Genomic DNA, 21,548 nt, shown 5'->3' on the forward strand with positions numbered 1-21,548 from the left:
CTGACACCCTCTTCTGGTGTGGTTGAAGACAGCTACATTGTATTCATACATGAAATAAATAAATAAATATTTAAAAAAAAACTTACCACTCCTCCAAAATATTATCTAATCAACACTTCAGTAGGAATTTCCTTTTTTTCAGAATTTTAATCATTCTTTTCATTTACATCTCAAATAATATCTTACTTCCCAGTTACCCCTCCACAAAACCCCCATCCCACATCCACTCTCCCCCCATCCCCTTTGCCCTCATGAGGGTGCTTCCCCACCTACCCACCCTCTCCCGCCCCACCACTCCAGCATCCCCCTACTCTAGAGCAACAAACATCTACAGTACCAAGGGTCTCCCCTACCATTGCTGTCAGGCAAGGCCATCCTCTGTAACATATGTATCTGGGGTCATGGATCCCTCCCTGTACACGCCTTCTTTGGTGGTCTAGTCCTTGAGAGCACTGGGTGATCAAGCCTGCTGTTGTTTTCATCCTATGGTGTTACTATCCCTCCTCGGCTCCTCTAGTCCTTCCACAGCTCCCCCCCCCCCCACCAAGTTCCCTGAGTTCAGTCTGAGGGCTGGCTCCAAGCATCCATATCTGCATTGGTCAGTTGCTGGCCAGACCTCCCAAAAACAGCCACACCAGGTTCCTGTCAGCAAGCGCCTCTTAACTACACCAACACTGTTGGGTTTGGTGTCTGCAGACATGATAGATCCCCAGGTAGGAAAGTCCCTGGATGGCCCTTCCTTCAGTCTCTGCTCCAAGTTTTTCCCTTTTCTTCCTTTGGACAGGAACATTTCTGAGTTAAAGACTTTGAGATGGGTGGGTGCCCTCATTCCTCTACTGGAGGCCATGCCTATCTACTGGAAGTGGTCTCTGCGGGTTCTATCTCCCTCTTCTCTGTACATTCTGGCTAAAGTCATCCCTGTTGGGTCCTGGGAGTCTCTCTTTTCCCTGGTGTCTGGGACCCTTCAGTGGCTAACCCCAGTTCCTCCTCCCCCTGCTACACATTTTTATTCGATTTTTTTGACCCTCTGTATCTCTCTCCCATCCCCTCCAGTATCCCATCCCCCTTATTTCCTCCCCTTCCCTCCCTCTCCCATGTCCTCCTCTCCCTTCACTTCCCGCGATGATCTGAATTACTTTCACAAACAAGCCATCATGTTTGTGTTTATTTATGAGTTGATGTTTCTTCATGTGTCTCACATTAGTGTTAGGATCACTTTATGGTCATCTTTGTTGGCAAATTCTTACTATCACCTAATTTTCGTAATGCATTGCAAATTCCATCTAGCAAATTTCACAACATGGATGAACTTCAAAAATGTATGCAAAGTGAAAGAATAAGTCCTGAAGCCCGTGTAATGTAATTTAACTTATATCAAATATCCCAACTCAAAAAGATTAATTATAGCAATGATCGTCACACACTAGAAATGATTGAATTTTACACTCTAAAATAGAATTATTTATTTTAAATTGTAGGATGATGTCATTATGCAGGTGAAGGCAGGTACAAGAGAGAACAAGACCTGTCATTGGATGGGAAGGAAGAATGAGCGGGAGAAAAGTTTTAGAGGAGGAGGAGACTAGAGCGAGAGAGGAGAGTAGCCAAGAGAACATGGAGGCTGATGTTAAGATTCCTCTCTGCACATTTACAGGTTGTTATGAATGTTCTTAAGGAATAGATGTGTTCAGGCCTTTGTGTGTCTAGGTGGACAATTATATCTTATCCATTGGATCAGAGGTTATTGTGCTGTGTGTTCTTTCATGTGGCAATTTAATTAAATTCAAGAGAGGGTGTGGTGGCTGGAGACACTGGGCCACCATGGAATTGGGACGTGTATGTCTGGCATGGTGGCAACCTGCCTTGGGAACTAGACAGGTAGAGAGATTGTTGCCAGGCTCAAAGAGTAGCCATTGGCAGTGTGACATGGGATAGAGCAAAGCGGGCGAGATGCTTTGCTGACTGAGATAAAGATATCCAACAGATATCATGGGGCACTACGGTGCAGCTCTAGTGCGGATTAAATGAAAGCACATTTCAATTTTACAGAAGCATTAAGTGACACATTTTATGGTACTTTTTATTAATTTAGTCAGAAAGTGACAGGGAAAAATAAGGACTTGGATCCAAATGGCCACTATATACCAATAGCCCAGTCCATTGAAACATGCCAACTACACCAATGTTCAGAAGGCAGAAACAGAAAGATTGAGACTTTGAGGAAGATTTGAGTTGCTCAGCGAGACCCTGTCTCAGAATTTAAGAAAAATAGAATATTTGCCCATATAATGGAATGAATCACCTGTGAAAAGAACATGGTGAAAAATCTTGAAATTTTAATGCTAATTTTTAAGGCACAACTACAAGTTGTAGGATTTTATCTGGAATAGGAAAATCTAGAGAATGAAGACAGACACATGCCATGAGACTTGAGAGGTCATAGCCAGAATTGACCACTAGCAGTTGGAGGAGCTTGCAGTAGAGTAGAGACAACAACAATGGTGTGGACTTAGTGACAATGGTTGTTCAAAAGACAAGTGTTCAAATGAACAGCATATTTTAATATGGTTACGGTGGTCAAATTATCTCAACAAGCGAACTTAAAACCTTTGTGTCTGGAATTAACATTATATAATAACAGTATATTGGATGAAGGATTTGCATGTCTGCTAGATTATGGTCACTTTTTGTTTCTGCATATTAAGATAATGTTGACTAGATTTTCCCTAGAATCATTGTCTATTGTATTAAGTATTTAACCCCAAGTAGGATTTTCTACCTGCCTTTGATCATTCAGTTCCCAGATAAAAGACATATAACCTTTATATTTATAATAAGCCTTGATAGCTCTAGAGCTGGGCAGATATCTGCCCTCTAAACTATTAGAGCTTACATCCTCATCAATAACCCCAAGTTATAACTTGCCATGCTCCATTGGGGATGCTCTTAACTCCAATTAGGCAGCCCTTATGGCCATGCTTTTATGATTCCTACTCTATGTCATCTTGTTCTCTCTCCATCTTCTCTCTTTCCTTCTCCTGGTTTCCTGCTTCCCACCCCAAGTACAGGAACCAAACACCCCACATATCTCCCTTCTGCCCAACTATAGTCTGTAGGCATCTTTATTCATCAATCAGGGATAACTTAGGGGACAAGGTTACAAAACATCACTTGGGTCTCCATGTGGATTCTCTCATCCTGGGTGCAACTAGGCCTTAGTGGCCAGTATTTAGCATTATGATACATAGTAAAAGACCAAATTTCAACAGTTGTCTATATTGTCAGCTAACTATAGTCTTGCTTCCTACATGTTTTCTGGCTTCACTTTTCCTGGGATGTGAACTAAAACGTGAACTCCCTAATTATTCCAACCAAATCCAATTTGCTAAACCTATATTATAGGGCTTGTTTACAGGAAAATGAGTGAGGGGTAACCTGTACGAGCTTAGGTGTCCCCACTTACACCAAGGTCTGCAGCATGGATAATGATTTATCTACCACTTCATAGATGCAGTCCCTCCATCCCAATTCTATGTGTATCCTAGAATTCTAACTACCACATGCAACTTGGGTGGATTATCATATATCTGGAATATAGGTGCAGTAGAGAGTGGCTGAATTCTCAGATGAGCATCTAAAGACCTTCTCTACTCATCCTTCAGTGAGAGTGAACCGGTCCGATCTTGAGAGACTCTTGAAAACAACCAGAGTTACTATGATTAAGATGAGAAGGGCTGTTCTGCTCGAAGGACAGCACTCTGTAGCAAACTAATGCTTTTACCGGGAAATATGGAATCAAGCCACATCCTAAAGCAGCCCTGTTCAGAAAGCTGGAAAATAATATCTTCTTTTTCTTTACCCACCTTTCAAAACCTCATCTCCCAAGTTGAACTCTACATGTCTGTGGGGTACTGAATAAATCCTGAACCAATTATGTTTCCCCTGAAAGTAGATTAAGGAGCCGGCCAAAAGGGCAATAGCAACAACAGTAATCCCAATTAGAACTGCACAAGTCTCAAGTAATGACTGAGGTCTGAACATTAACAAAAGGGATAGATAAATCGCGTATGCATTCCAAAAAGGCATATTGAGCACTGATTCTGTGAGGCAATCTGAGGTGTAGCAGTACATGGGAGAGTTACCATTCCCACAATCTGCTTTTATAAAGTCACATGTGGAAGTGAGCGGATTCACCAAGCCTGTGTTTTTATAAGTGACAACGGGGACAGACAACACAAGTAGAACCACCCACTTTTATCAGACTCCAAGTCTGGTGCATCAGTACACCTACCCCTGGGCTCTCTTTGGTAAGCTGAATGGTTCCATAGTGAATGAAGTATGCTGAAATGATCTTGGCGGTTTCATCAAACCTGAGAGGAGAGATCAGCCTGTACTCGTTGCATATTGCTGGTCTATAGCCGCGTTCTGGAAGGCAATATTACCCATATCTGGGGCCATTTTGCAAGCAATATTTTTTTCTTTATTAACTTGAGTATTTATTTACATTTCGATTGTTATTCCCTTTCCCAGTTTCCGGGCCAACATCCCTCCCCTTCTATATAGGTGTTCCCCTCCCCATCCTCTCCCAATTACCACCCTCCCCCCAATAATCACATTTACTGGGTGTTCAGTCTTAGCAGGTCCAAGGGCTTCTCTGTCCACTGGTGCTCTTACTAGGCTATTCATTGCTACCTATGAGGTTGGAGCCCAGGGTCAGTCCATGTATAGTCTTTGGGTAGTGGCTTAGTCCTGGAAGCTCTGGTTGGTTGGCATTGTTGTTCATATGGGGTCTCGAGCCCCTTCAAGCTCTTCCAGTCCTTTCTCTGATTCCTTCAACGAGGGTCCCGTTCTCAGTTCAGTGGTTTGCTGCTGGCATTCACCTATGTATTTGCTGTATTCTGGCTGTGTCTCCTCTCAGGAGAGATCTACATCCGGCTCCTGTCGGTCTGCACTTCTTTGCTTCATCCATCTTGTCTAACTGGGTGGCTGTATATGTATGGGCCACATGTGGGGCAGGCTCTGAATGGGTGTTCCTTCAGTCTCTGTTTTAATCTTTGCCTCCCTATTCCTTGCCAAGGGTATTCTTGTTCCCCTTTTAAAGAAGGAGTGAAGCATTTGCATTTTGATCATCCGTCTTGAGTTTCATGTGTTCTGTGCATCTAGGCTAATAGCCAAGCATTTGAGCTAATAGCCACTTATCAATGAGTGCAAGCGATATTTTTAAAAAATGGTTACTAACTGGGTTATTTTAAAGAATAGTTCCCAATTTAAAACTCTACACAGATAGGATAAAACTAAAATTCAGAATTAGGCATATCCCTGTTAGTGTTTCAATATACATATATATATATATGTATATATATGTATATATGGTATCAAAAAGATTTTAAACTTTGACACACATATCACTTCTTAAAGTTTTAGCTTTTCTATATTAACTGATTGTTTTTCTTTGTTTTATTCTATGCTTTTATTTTATTGAAATAGATTTTCCCCTAAGGTATATTATGACTATGGCTTCCCTTCCCCCACTCTTCCCTGTAAGCCCCTACTTCCTCTCCCATCTGGATCCAACCCCTTTCTGTCTCTGCTTAGAAAATAAATTGGCAACTAAGGACTAATAATGATATTAAGAACATGAAACAAACACAAACAAATTGGAATGAGATGCAGCAAACATCTTAGATGCAAAGTGCCAAAGAAAAAACACAAGAAACTCATATAGCTGTGGATACACACTTCCACACACATAGGAATGCCATGAAAACGCAAAACTGGAAACCATAATATATACATAAAGGGCATTTATGCCTAAAATTACAAGCACTATGGGGCAAAGAACCTCTAAGGACGCCACTGAGTTAATTCTGTGTCGTTATCTACTGCTGGGCATGGGTCTACCGTGAGTACTGTGTTAGGGATGGGGGGTTTGCTCACTTCTTGCAGTTCTAGGACCCCCATCGGTATAGACCAGTGCAAGCTCTGTGGAAGACGCCTCAGTCTCTGTGACTTCACATGAGCCTCACTCACGCGGAGGTTAGGAGGTCCTGTCTCCTTGTTATCCTTCAAACCCTCTGGCTTTTACACTTTCAACTGTCCAGAATTGTAAGATGTATCTTTCCCATCGTAGGCAAGGAAAGTGTAATAAGAATGTTAATCCGCAATTGCAGGAAATGTCTGGCATGAGTGGTTTCCATCTCTCTAAATCATTTCTTTGCAGAAGGCATCAGAGTAAGTATGATCCATAATAAAAGAAGGAGTATTCTGCTCCTTTCAAAATAATTTATTATCATTTGCCTTAAATATTTTTCTTACATGGCTGGATCATCTCCCAAAGAGTTGCTAGCCCCTAGTAAATCTAGACCTACATCTTAGATGATATATGTAATTTGACTAATAATCCCAGCAACTTAACTCTAAAAAATGACTTCTATTTTTGGAACCTAATTTTATATGCAATAGAGCACATTGTTTGGATGCTACAACACCGTCACTGAATACACTGAAAAGAGGGTTCTGGTTTCACACTTGAAACAAATTCTAGAAAAAGTACCCTTTACCTACTCAAATGTCTCTAACTTACTTTGTTTTAAGATGGTGTGTTTTTTTATTTTATTTTTCTTGGATATTTTCAGTATTTACATTTCAGATATTATCCCCTTTCCTCCCTCTCCCATACTCCCTCCTCTCTTCCCCTGCTTCTGTGAGGATGCTCCCACACCCACCCACCCACTGCCACCTCAACGCCCTGGCATTCCCCTACACTGGGGAAAACAGACTTTACAGGACCAAGGGCTTCTCCTCCTATTGATGCTGGACAACGCCATCCTCCTCTATTGCTGTAGTAAAACACCAGGATGAAAGACAAATGGGGAAAGGAACTCAAACAGGAGGGGAGGTGCTGCTTCTGGGTTTGCTCACCATGGCTCACTCATTCTACTTTGGATTTTCTACAAAAACCAGGACCACCAGTCCAGGAAAGAAGCAACCACAATGGACTAGGCTCTCTCCCAACAATTACTAGTTTACAAAATGCTGTGCAGGCTTACCTACAGCCTGATCTTGTGGAAGCATTCTGTCACCTGAGGTTCCCTCCTCTTAAATGACTTAAGCTTGTGTCAAGTTGACATAAGCCAGCCAGCACCATCTCCTACCAGTCTTCTTGAGCAGGCCAAACTTTTTTATGTAGCTTATCAAAACAATGCTTCCTTGGTCTTGGAGTGCACTATCAGTGATCTATCACCAGATGTTAAATTTGTGATACACTTAGGATCCTTAACCACATCAAACAAAGACTTAAAAAAAGGAAGCAAGTTAACAACAGAAAGACTTCTCTTGGGTGAAGAAGAATGGACATATTTTGATTCAATAGATCATTTATTTTTTTAAGATAAAACAAAGACAGAGAAATGACTTTGTGCTGTCAAAGGTGCTAGGTTCTTACAGCAAAAATATTTATTCACATATACACATGAGTGCATGCGTGTGCATATGCACAGACATGCACATATACACATAAAACAAAACAGAAAAGTCAAGAAGAAACTAGAATTTTCTTTGGCTGTTTATTCAAAATTCAGTGTTTCTTTTGTTTTTACAGTTTAGTAGTAAAATTGTCATTACTAGAGGCAAGCAATTGGGAAGGAATGGAAAGTTGGTATGATGTTGGTCAAAGGAAACAAAACTCTAGGAAGAAGAATATTAAATGTTCTAACCTCAAAAATGATAGCAGTGTGAAGTAATGTGTGTTTTATTTAGTTATATATAACATTTATATATATACACATATACACACATTTTGAATTATATTATACAACAGAAATAGATATAGTTGTGTAAGTTAATTCACAATGGATAAATATATGTAGAAAAGTTTTAAAAGTAACTTATTTAGGAACAATAAGAATAAATTCTAATTCATTACTTTATTAAAATCAATAATTATTTGGAAGCACATTTATCACCATTGGACCATATTAATTAGGATTATATGTATGTATTTTTTAATTCAAATCACAAAATTCTAAAATTGAGAAAACAGCTAATACATGACCTCGAGCAATTAGTACAGCCATTTATAACTCTTTTGAATACATAGGTCGGCTTAACTGAACAGACCACGAAGTGTCAAAAGATGCTCAGTGTCTATGAGGAGTAGAAAACTGACTCAAGGAAAACTGAGAACAACAACATAGGGCTGCTAAACAGACGGAAAGGCTTAAATTTTATCCTATACTTGAAAATCCCAGGGTTGGGGAGCATAGACAATAATACTTGATTCAACTACTAAAATTATTAACTAGTAACCATTGTAATTACCTGCATGGGGCCCAGGTAAGACTGAGTCAGTCAATAAATCAATCGAAGAAGGGGGGAAAACCTGAATGAGTTCCTGCACCTTACTTCTGATCTATTGGCTATTATTGATAAATCTGTGGAGAGGAGGACCTGTCTTTCAGTGTGAGCCTATCAAATTTCAAACCCAGTCCACACAAATAGCCCTTTGATCTCAGTGGATCTCTAAACAGTGTGAATAGACAAGGTAGGTACATAGGACATAGGACTTGGAGAGAGGAAAGGAATTAAGGAGTTTAGTATGCATGTGTTTGACATATTGATATATACCATATATAGATATAGATATATAGATATAATAATATGTTTATAAAATAACCTTTGGAAGAAGAAAGGGAAAATTATAGACAGTTAAATATTCTAACATAGAGATACAAAATTAGAGTCAGGACAATAAAAGTGACTACTTCCAGATAATGAAGGCAGATGCTATTCTTCTCGAAGGAAAAGTGAAATGAGGAGTGAAAAATAATATTCTCAGGTACCAGGCAAGTATCGATGTTGTAACTTACCAAGTCAGCCAGCGAGAAGCTGAGACCAAATTGGATCATCATGAGAAAGCAAGGATGCCAAGCTCCTATTTACCTGAGGGAGGTATGACAGGACCGAAGACTCCTACCCAATCCATAACAATTTCATTTCCGGGTTAGATAAATATGACAATTTAGAATTTCCTTTTATTTTAGATTGGAGAAAAATCATCATTTATTTCATTCGTATAGAGTCTTACAAACTAGTAAAATGTATTACTACTGTTTCCACTAATTTTGTGCCCATTTTAAAACACGCACATACCCTCAAGTTCTGTAACTCCATGAAATAGAAAATTATCGAAATAACTAGTACAGGGTTGTTGTTTTTCCTGGAGTAACCCAGATGGAATTAATACTTGGTAAAAGAATAGAGAATAACTATGCTGTGTGTGATGGTATCCGGAAGCCTGTGGCTCTGAAAGCTGGAGCAGGTTAGATCATATAAAGTAACCCTGGGTCAGAAGAGTTGATCCATCTCTCCCACAGAGAAGGCTCATCTTGATAACTATGAACTAATATCAACCGTCTGAGATTAATAACATTCTGATTAAAACATCAAACCTTTCAATATTCATCTCCAAGGTCGAGGTAATTGGTTCAACCCTATGCAAAAGGATGAGGAAGAGGAAGATGATGAGGAAAAGGGGGGGAAAGCCCCGACCACACAGAGCAGGAGGTGGGGCCTCCTCTTTTGAAACCAATCTTTGAAGACTGGCAAATTTACATGACTGTTAATGAGGGACTCACACTTTAGGATTCCTTAATAAGCAAATTAGACAAGGCAAGAGGATTAGAGTGACGAAGGAAAAAACAGGGCATCAAGTGGGAGATTTCAACCTTCTGAGTGAACCGTGGTACATTAGATAAGCAAAAGCTGCGTGCTTTCACTTTAGAGGGTAAAACCAGGTCTCTAACAGAAGGACAACCAAAGCAGTGCATCCAGAGTGACACTCTGCCATGTTTTTCATGGGCTCAAAATATATGTAATGGAAACACAAGGAGTAACAGACAGACCGAGAATCAGAAGGGGCTTGTGAAACAGTATGAAGCGGTCCAGCATAATATGTAGTCGAAGCTGTGGGGCTTTTTAACTGAAAATAAAGTATAACCAAAAGCTATGAGGCAGTGATGCCTAAAGTCATCCAAATGTTGGGGGGAAAAAACTGGACCAGACGTTCAATAAACCACAAATGTAATGAATCCCCAAAGAGCTATGTTTAGCTCAATAATAACTTATTTTGTAAAACTCGTGTGTTTTGCGAACATCAAGAAGATTGTTTCCTAATGCTAAAAATCTACAAGTCTGAAGGGTTGTTTTCAACAATTTGAGAAAAGTGCAATATTGCAGTAATGATGCAATTACAGAAGCTATTGATATTATCCAAATTGCAAGGCAAGGACAATCCAAAACTTCTTCCAAGTAGCCTTAGCCGGATGCCAAGATACGCTTGCTGACAGGAGATCCAGCTGTCTGCTCAGAGGCTCTGCCAGAGCCTGACCAATGCAGATGCGATGCTCGCAGCCAACCACTGAACTGAGAACTGGGGTCCGCGTTGGAGGAGTTAGGAGGAAGGACTGCAGAGAGCTACAGGGGCCTTCTCTGGCATCAGTGGGAGGGGAGGACCTTGGTCCTGTGAAGGTTCGATGCTTAGATGTAGAAGAATGCTAAGTCGGTGAGACAGGAATGGGTGGGTGGGAGGGGGAGCACCCTCATAGGAACAGGAGGAGGGAGGAAGGGATGGGGGTTTCCAGAGGGGAAACCGGGAAAGGGGATAACATTTGAAATGTAAATAAATAAAATATCCAATTTAAAAAAAGAAAAGCAAGAATCATCATATTGGCAAGAAGTAGACAGAACAAACTAAGTTTTCCTTTGATTAAAATGTCCATAAGGAAAGACAAAAAAAGGAGCCTTAGTAAGCAGAAGTGCCGCCTGCAAGAGTCTGGGGGTTGGGGACCTGACTTTCCACCATGTAAAGGTGGAGGGAAAGTCTTGATGCCACAAAGCCTGTCCTTTCACACACAGATATCCTGTCATCCACACAACCACACAAGCATTGTGCGCGCGCGCGCGCGCACACACACACACACACACACACACACACACACACACACACACACTAATGCCACAAAGTATTTTAAGAGCAAAATTGCAAAAGTAAGGAAAGAATAAATCAAAGACAGTAGAGTAAAATCTAGCCATAATCAATATCCAGTAGATACACATTTAATTTTTTTCACAGAAAAATAGATGAAATCCAGAAACAAAAAAAAAAAAAAAACCAGAGATTGTAACAGTTTTTCTTTTTTTGGTCCTAAAGAGAATCAAGCCAAGCTCCTTTTAAATGTTATGCAAGCACTCTACGTATCACCAGGTATCATAGTACTCTTTAAAAATTATGCAAATATATATACAGTATTTAAGTAGCTAATTTCAAATGTACAGACTCAGAAATACTGAAAATCTGAGCGGGATATATTTATTCTCCATAATATTTAAGTATTAGGCAGTTAGAATGCAGATAGAAAATAAATCAAAAGGGATTTTATAGCAGTAAGAGGGTGTGGTCACACAGTAAAAACACTGGCCTCAGAGGTAATATCAGACCGTGGCAATACGAGGAACAAGATCCTGTAGAGAGAAGGAAGGCGAATCTATAATTACAAATACTTAACATTTCACTTCTATTAACTAATACAATGATTAGTCACAAATAGTAAGTGTTATATTGCTTGAATTCATCACCATAGGATATCCTCTCTTTGAATGTACAGAAAATATCCATGTTCAAAAACCATCTCCTGTACCATAAAACAACTGCCAATACTTTGTAGATGTTGAAACCACACAATAGAAAGAGACGGATTTCTATTTCCTGTGACAGAGATTGAAGAGAGTTTAATTTCTGCAGCAAAATTGAAGCTTACAGAAAACGGACATGATATTTGACAGACACAAGTTACCAAATCAAACTGCCAAAACTGACATAAGAAGAAACAGAAAGTCTACATATTTCAAGATGCTTTGTAGAGAATGTTTTGCTTATTGTTTTCTGCTTTTGGGTCTAGTGGGGAAAACTCAGGGCCTTGAACATATTAAGTAAATCTTACAGTCAGTGAGCCACATTAGCCTTGTAAAGTCTAGTCTATAATTCCTAGAATAAATGTATGAAGGCAAAGGATTAAAAAGGTAAATCCCATACGAAGCTCAGTAAAGAAATAAAAATATTACACAGAACAATTTCAAGATATAAAAAAAGAAAAAATATTTCTCTTGTTTCTCGGTTTGTTTGAGGAAGGGTACCACTGCCCATCTTAGCTGACTGGGAACTCACCAGAAACAACAAGCTGACATTGAGTCGTAGTTCCGACCCGTATTACCCTTCCTCACAGACCTTGGGATTAAAAGTACCTGCCACCATGCCATGTTACTCTTCCTTTTATAGTCACGCTCATGATGCCACAATCAAATAGTATATTCTGCTAAAAATAAACATATGTGTAAGCATTAGAAAATAACAAGCAGAAAATAAACCAAAAACATAGAAAACAGATTAAAAAAAAACTACACAAGAAATGCAAAAGGGACTCAAAAGAAAGAAAGAGAGAAAGAATTTTTTAAAGCATGTGTATCTCGATTATTCCAAGAAAATAATTAAATGGTAACATTAACCAATGATTCAGAACTCGTAAAAAGCTAGAAAGAAGGGGGAGGTTCCTTTTGTTTGTTGTTTTAGTTTTGTTTGTTTTGATTTTTTATTTTAGTTTGGCCTCCCTGCTTGCTCGTTCGTTGGTTGCAGTGCTGAAGATAAGCCTCAGAGTCGTGAGGATGCCAGGGAGCTACATCCTCAAGCTGTGTCTTAATTACTCCAGTTAAAGGATATCTAGGCAAAGCAGCTAAAACAGCAAATGCAGAATAGGCTCCTCCTGTGATTCACAAAGGTCCACTCTCCTGAGTTCAGTGAAATGTTCTCTCATTGCACTCGGCTCTTCAGGAGTTTACTAGAACGAACCACAGTAGAATCAATTAAGAGCGAGCAATAAAAGACACCACTTTGGCAAAACGAGACCAAATTACTTTTATTCACAGATATTATGACTTCATATTGAAAATTCAAGGTAATAAGTGATAAAACACAAGAACTAATAAATAATAACATATAATAGAGTCAAAATTTGATGTGACACTTAAAAATAAATAATATATCTACTTGTGGTGGTTGGAATAGGTATGGTCGCCATAAACTCATGTGTTTGAATGCTTGGCTCATAGTGAGCGGCACTATCAGGAGGTGTGGCCATGTTGAAGGAAGTGTGTCACTGTGGGGGTGGGCTCTGTGGTCTCCTGTGCTCAAGCTACACTCAGTGTGCCCCAGTCTTCTGCTGCCTTTGGATCAAGATGTAGGTCTCTTAGCTCCTTCTCCAGCACTATGTCTGCCTGAATACCACGATGTTTCCCGACATGACAATAATGGACTAAACCTCTGAAACTGCAAGCCACCCCAAATTAAATGTTTTCCTTAAGAGTTGCTGTGGTCAATGGTGTTTCTTCACAGCAATAAAAGTCTAACCAAGACACTATTTATTCGAAATGGAAGTTTAAACCATTAAAACAACTATTTTAGTAACTAAACCACTATAGTTCTTAGTAATGAATTTAGGGGGTGGAATATTGTATAGCAAACAACTAAACTAACAAAGATACAGATAGAGAAGCCCCTTTACACCCTGTTGATGGGAACATAAATTCATCCAGCCACCATGGAAATTAGTACAGAGGCCCATCAGACAGTTAAGCAGCATGACTTTGTGACCTAACTGTACCACACACTCCTGAACACTACAGTCCGTGCCCTTCAATGGATCAGTGGATATTACATGTCTATGCAATATCCAAAAGTGCCAGGCAATATACATACATACATACATACATACATACATACATACATACATGTATACATATATACAATACAGCATTATTCAGCCATAATAAAAGAACAAAAATATTTATTTTTCAGGAAAACCTGCATACCAGCAAAATAAGCCAGATTCATAAATAAAAGTATTACATATTTTCTCTCATCTGTGGAATTAGAGAGTGGGGAATGAGAAATTAAAAGGGGAACCATGAAGTACATGAAAAAGAAGAGAAGCAGGAAATATCAGAATTAAAAATAATATTATGTCTGTCATCCCAGCACTTTCAAGCAAGGGGCAGGCAGATCTCTCTGAGTTTGAGGACAGCCTCGTCTACTTAGTGTGATCTAGACCATCAAGAGCTCCACAGTGAGATCCTGTCTAAAAAAAAACAAATTAGACTTAACTACAAGACTATGAGTAGGGTATGTTACATGCACGCATGAAAATGTCATCATGAAACTATTTATATAACTAACAATAATAAAAATAATGTTTAAAATGAGTTAAAAATGCTATTAGTTGGAGCTACACAGACTCCAGTGTTATTTTTTAAATAAATATTATAAAGTCAAAGAAACACAAGTGGAATGAAAGACCAACATGCAGGTGCTGGTGTGCTCTTCCCTGGGAAAACTATTTCTCCTATTCTCAGCATTTCTTGACCGCCTATAGTTCTTCTGTAGGTTTGAGGGCTGGTGGTCTTTACCCAACCTGCTTTATCCTGTCTAAAGTGTTGGTTCCTTGCTCAGCTCACTTTAGAAAGTCACAGTGCTCCCACTTTACCGGTGTAGCTTCTGATCCTCTTAAGAAACAACCTCACAGTAAAACTTACATCCTGGGTAATCAATCTTTTCTCCCTCTCTTCTGCAACTTTTCCTGACCATTAGTTGCAGAAGTATACTGGGGCTGGGCTCCGCACTTCTGCATTGATGAGTTAGGGTTTTCTATAATGCCTTTATTGGTTGTAAGCGGTTTTCTTGAAGAGAGCTGAGGACTGTATTTATCAGTGAGTACAAGGTCAAATCTTTATAATGGGCTTAGTAATTGTGCAGTTTTTAATAACACAGTGGTTGTTTGTCCCCCTCTAAGAGCTGTAACGTCACTAGTCCCACGCAGTTGACTAGGTTTCCAGTCCTTGGCATGATTTCTCTATTGTTAATAGGGTCTTAATTCCAATTAGAGATCTGGTTGTTAGCACCAAGGTATGTGAACCACTATTGTATTTTATCCTTAGAGTTATTCTGCCCTGCTGGTGGTTTTTGTTGCTCATAGATATGACTCATTCTTGACATGCATTCCAAACAACTAATTAATATGAAAATTATCTTTAACAAATGGTGCTGCAAAGCTAGCAGCAGTGCCAGCCCCCTCCCAAGTGCACCCCAAAATGCCCTCCCACTTGTCAGACCCTGAAGTGTTCCCCAAAGTGCCCCCATGTCTTTCTGATATAGCCTGGGTTCTGGGGACTACTGCAGCTCTTGGGGTGGAAGCTGCTATCTGAGTCACCACAGGCCTTGAAGATCTCTCCATTGCCATAGTCACAGCTCTGGATGCTGTAGCCATGACAGTAGCAGTGGCTGCTGTGGGAGCAGCAGTGGCAGTAGCCAACAGGCTGAGGACTGCTGCTGACCAGTGCCATGAAGATCTCAAACATGTTGTGCCCAGGAAGCCATATTTAGAAGACTGGCCCATGCTTTCAGCTGTCCTGTTCTTCTATCCTCCATGTCCCTGCCTGTGAGATTCTGAAATCCTATATCAAGTTCTGAAATTGTCCCAGTGACCTAAATCTCTTTCTTCTTAGTATTTTTGTGATAATTAAAGCCTTCTTTATTGAGTTAAAACAATGGTGCTGCATAAAAAGTGAACTGATACCATCAAAGACTCAACAGAAAGTGACATGCAAATATAAGGTAAAAACGTGGTGCCACTAGTAACAGAAAGAAATACCATCCTAACTTTGGATAGCCAGTGTTTTCTTGTATAAAATACCGTAGAAGAATCAATGGATGAAATGAGATTCATCACGAGTTTAAAAATTCTGCTCATCAAAATAAATCATTACCAAATGAATGATGAGCAATGTAGAGCCGCGTTTTAAGAACTTACATTTTTAAAAGATGCTGCCCTGTTGTATAGAATTTCAACAACCAAATAATGAAGACAAAGAGTCGATTTAAAAATGAATAAAACATGAATTCGAAATTTTACAAAAGGAGATGGAAAAATGAATAACAATGAATAAATCAATAAATCCTGATATCATTAAACATCAGGGAAATTCTAATGAAATGTAATTTAAAATGTACCCGAATTTTCACTAGAATAAGCTACAGAGTATTGAAATCCCTTAAGTTTGGAAAGAAGGAAGAGGAAATAGAGTTCTTATTTATTGTTAGTGAACATAAAACTTGAACAATGTACTGGCTGTTTTGTTTGTCCACTTGACACAAGTTGGTGTGATCAGAGGTAAAGGAGCCTCATTTGTGGAAATGCCTCCCTGAGGTCCATCTGTAAGGCATTTTTTCAATGAGTGATCAGTGGGAAAAGATCCAGCCCACTGTGGGCAGTGCCATCCCTAGGCTGGGCTCTCTAAGAGCAGGCTGAGCAAGCAATGGGAAGAAGCAAGCTAATAAGTAGCACCCTCTAGAGCCTCTGCATCAGCTCCTGCCTTCGGGTTCCTGCCCTGCTTAAGTTCCTGTCCTGATCCTCCAGTGATGATCTGGAAGTGTAAGCTGAATAAACCCTTTCTTCCCCGGTGTGCTTTTTGGTCATGGTGTTTTGTTGCAGCAATGGAAACCCTAAGGCTCACACCATCAAAAAGTTTCATGAGAGTTACTCAGAGTCAAACATATAGCTGCCTTGTACCCTGAAGTTTGACCTCCCACTACTCACCAGGAAGAAATAAAGGGAATACTCATGATCAAAACCCATGAATAGTATTCTGGGCATCTCTATTTATAAATCCAAATGCTGTCTGCAATATGTATTAAAAAATATATTGTGTTCTAATTAGACAACAAACTACAACTCAGCAGTGACATTTGCAACTACATAGAGTGTGGGCTACCTGATCCCATGTGTGGGAAGCCCTGAAACTGTAAGCTAAGCCATGACAACTTAGATTGACATTGACAATTAGACTGTGGTTATGTTCGCCTGGGAAACACAGCTCCAAGGGTGAGCGTGTACCCAATAAAGTCAAAAGGGAAGATACACCCTGGATTCAGATGTCACCAACTCATGGTCTCAAGTCCAAGACTATCAGAATGGAGGCAGCATTTTTTGTTGTAGCTGCAATGTGACCAGCTGCTTCTCGTCAACATTTACCAGAACCAGACCAATGCCCCTCACCTACCTGCTCCATGACAGTGGACAAGACCCACAAAGTGTGGCCCCAATTAAAGCCTTGCTTGCTTAAGTAGCATCTCTCAGGCCTTTTGTAACAGAACAAGAACAAGAAAGACAACACATCAACCAAACAGGGGTTGAACCTGTGAGCTGGGGCATGGGACTGAGAAGGGGACATGAAATGTTCCTATATGATAAGGTATCCCATAGTTGGATATGGTGTGGTTAGCATAGATGTCAGCATTTACCAAAACACCACAGTATACATTTAATAATTTTGCCATTCGTTTAAAAAAATCCAAATAAATCATTGTTAATATTAGAAATATAACTCCCATTTTCTAAGCATATACTAAGCAAACAAACAAAATACTATCTTGTATGTTATTTACTTGGTTGTTCTTTCCTTCAGTGATCGTCCTCAGAAAGTGATCACTACTGAGGAAACTTTAAGCGTTCCTATGCATACTGAATGAAGCAACCCTATCCCGGGCTATCAGATATAATGTATTTGGCACTATTTTTAGTCAGTTGTGGTCTCAATTTCCACTTTAAGTTCCGACATTAGAGAGCTAGAAATTTCATCACAATGCTAGTACTTAGTGAGTGGTTTCCCTAGTTACAATATGCCTTTTCACTATCTAAACCCGTTTGGTAACAAAGACTACCTAGGCCATTGACTCTATCTGCCTATTAGCATCTTTGGTTTTCCAAATAGTTCTTCATATTCATTCGTTGCAGTTTAGTCCACTGAAACTTCAATTTTAGCTCATCCTGGATACGAAGGTGTGACTTAGCTTACCTCTGGAAGTCCTCTGTGATTGTCTATTCAAAAACAGCTCATCCTGATGTCCTATCTTAGGGGCTTTCATCGTAAAGTCAAAGGCTCTTTCACTCAGTGCTACTTTCTTTGTGTTCTATATTTCAAGGTGTCTGAGGCAGGTGATGAGACCTTTTTAATATAGACCTCAGATTTCTCTCTATAACAGTAACAAATTAGGGCATTCATCTAAAAGGGGCACGGTACTTGAATAGCGCAATCTCTGATGAAGAATGGGCAAAAAATGGTCCTTGAGTCCTCGAAATTAGAGCATTAGTTCTTGTCCTGTAGAAGAAAAGAAATCAGAACCTTAAGCTGAGCTAAACCGAACAGAAAAGCCAATAGTGCGGAATAAAGTGGAAGGTGCTGAAATCAGGAGCGAGAAGGTGAACGCCGGGAACATAACAAGTTTCAGAGGTAGGATGCTTAACACCCAGGGCTCCGAGTCACGTGACACACTATATTCAGAAGGCCCAATCTGAGCTTCACAGTTTCTCAAGATAGAAAAACAGCATTCCCAATTCAGGCTGCAGACGTCCTAGAGAACTGCTGCTGCTGTCGAAGTTAAAATGGGGCCAGGATCTTAAGAAGACTAGAGTGAAAAACTAAATATACTGTGTGGATAATTCAAGTTTTAACAACAGATTCGCCGTAGTCTTATGTGTCTTCATGTTCAGGTGAAAGGTATGTTTGGAGCTTATGATTTAAAAGGAAAGTTGAAACCAGCGCATTTGTGGCTTCCCTCTGATTAATGGATATACGTTTATTGCCCCCCAAAACTAAATAATTCAAGAAAGTTGTTTGGTACGTGGATGTCCGTACACACTTTTTAATCAACCTTTGCTTATGTGGACAGGACTTAATGAAAACTTACTGTGTTTGAGAACGCTTTTCATTTGTTGGAAATACCACACAAATACTCAGTGTAGAAACCCAAGGTTATGAATTATTTAGGAAGCAGGGGTAGCAATGCAATTTGGAAGCATAAATACTAAATATTTTCCTCTATAACAAAATGATAAAAAGTATGCAGCCTAAATTTTTAAATTAAACTCAAATTTCTTGATTTCCAAAATACCACTTAAACTGAAATTTTTGAGCTTTATATATCTTGTTTAAATAGATAAGTATTGAAAAGCCTCATTTCTGAGTGAAACTAAACCTGTCATTGATATTTCAGAAAATGCAAACCTATTGAGAATAATAAATACTATATTTTATAAAGAAATTCATATTCCCAAAGGAATGGAAATGCATATTAAATGTGGAAAGCCAAGAAAGGACACCTTGGGACCATGTGATAATTATCAACACTTTTTAAAATTTATTTTTTATTAAAACAAAAAATTGTGTCATAATGATTTCTTGTTCTAATAGGATGAAGAGTGGCATCAAGACAGCTAAAAGTGGTGCTATCTTCCCAACTCAGACCTCATGATGCCAAGAAAGAAATGACTCCCAAAAGATGTCTACATCTGACCTCTACACATAGGCACTAAAAGCATTTGTCCTCCCCCCCCCAACATACACACATATCCATCAGTCATACATGCAATAGTAACACTTCAACAAAGATGGCTGCCTAGTTATGATTGGTTCAGAGATACTCAGGAATCCTTAAGATATTAAAGGAAGGTTTTCAGAGACAGAAGCCTGGCTTGATTCCTCTATACCAGAGAAATCTACATCTTCTTCACTAGAATTGCATTGTTCCAAACTGTCCCAAATATGTTGTAATTCCTATTCAATATCTAGAAAACCATTTGACACATTTCTCAGACATACCCTCCGAAGAACAGATTGAAACTCATCATAAGTACTCAGATTGGAAACTGAGGGATGGTGGTTCCATGCCATTAATCCTAGCACTTGGGAAGCAGAAGCATGTAGATCTCTGAGTTCAAGGCCACCAAGGTCTACAGAGTAAGTTCTAGGACATAGGACAGCCATGGTCACACAGAGAAATCCTGTCTTGAAAAACCAAAGATAATAAAATTTAAGATTAAAGATTCCTGCCCTGCTCCATGAATCATAAATTTCAGGGAAGATCCATTTAACAAGCACCTATATAATTCTTACTATCAAGCAAGCTAGGGTACAGAGGATGTAATATTATTCTTAGAATTATCTCCACAAGATAAGACAGGTCTAAAGAATTCCAGGTTAGCACTTTTAAGATTCCATAACGTAGTCCTAGTTTAACTTTACAGCGCTGTCTTTCTTAACTCTCAAACACTGTCCTTTTGCGCCAGTGGAACTGCTCTACTCACAGAGAAGAATGACAAAACAGATAACTGTGGAACTGCATTAGCATGTCTGGGCTGGAGTTCTAGCTTACATTAGTAGAGGTTCTGGTAACCTAATGTTTCTCTACACATGGTGTCAACTGCCATGAGCAGCTAAGTCATCCAATGTTCACTCAACAGTCCTGCTTCGGAAAAAAATACGCTGGCTTTTATTGCAATGAAAATAACTGGTCTAGACTTATGCTGCTACCTAAAATGCAGCTACCTGCAGATGCTCCCTCTGACTCACTGTATTCTTGATGGATAGAAAGACATAATCGCATCACATGCTCAGGATGCTCAGTGCCCATTTTGCCAGTGGCCATGTTAAGTGACACGTTCCTCATTTTGTAGAAACAATAAATGTTACGTAAATAAAAGGCCCACTGCTATCTTTTCATTTCACAGGCATCTCCTCTCAGCAGTGCTAACCCAGTTCCTGACTTTCTATATGTGACCACTTCCAATAGCCAAGAAGATAGAGATACAGTGCCATTGTGATACAAGATTTAGCCATTTCGTCATGAATTCTTAATGTCCCAAGGCTACAACCGATATATGCTCACCTTAAGGCATGAGTGTTTGTCCCTGGATAACAATTATATTTTGAAGATGTAGGCCCTTTTATTTAATGTCACAAAATTGCTCATCTTTGCCATAAACCAAAAAGAACAGATCTCATACTTTTGAAGAAAATATGTACAAATAAATCCAGAGGATAGGGGTCAGAGCAAGGGAACAGAGATAGAGAACACTTTTTGCTATTCCAGGAGACCTGGGCTCAATTCTAGCACCCAAATAATGTCTCACATGTGGTGTATGCACATACATGCAGGTAAGACAGTTGTATACAGGAAATAAAGTTTAAAACAATTCCAGATACTAATCACAGAGCAATTGGACAAGAGTTAGAGCAAACTATTGACTTGCATAGTTCATACTTGTGAATTATAAACACGTGTGCTTTAGAAATGAATTAACTGGATCAAAGTAGGGGAGAAAAATTATTTTTACTATACACATTTTTTTTACAAAAAATACCAAAATGAACATTAGCACATAGTTAGAAATATATTATTTTTCACCATTGCTTAATCTCCTTGACATGCATTGAATATGGCCTTGTCTGGGTTTTTCTGTTTGTTTTTATTTTTTGTTTTTGTTTTTGTTTTTTAAATCTTGATGTTTTGCTTTACAAATCTCACCCTCTGATTGAATAAGCCAGTTCAGACCCTTCAGTCCTTGAAGTCCAATTAAAGCCCCCAGAACATCCTTCTCAGCCCGTGT

General features: G+C 39.3%; 1 long non-coding RNA gene across 1 annotated transcript; it reads left to right on the plus strand.

Annotated features, from left to right (window-relative positions):
* Positions 1–17,795: 17,795 nt before the first annotated feature.
* Positions 17,796–19,622, plus strand: LOC134480426 (uncharacterized). The gene is made up of 2 exons (XR_010054889.1): positions 17,796–18,660; positions 19,354–19,622. It is a non-coding gene; the product is annotated as an uncharacterized LOC134480426 (long non-coding RNA).
* The last annotated feature ends 1,926 nt before the right edge of the window (positions 19,623–21,548 follow it).

This window comes from Rattus norvegicus, chromosome 9, assembly GCF_036323735.1.
Source record: "Rattus norvegicus strain BN/NHsdMcwi chromosome 9, GRCr8, whole genome shotgun sequence".
NCBI classification, from domain to species: Eukaryota; Metazoa; Chordata; class Mammalia; order Rodentia; family Muridae; genus Rattus; species Rattus norvegicus.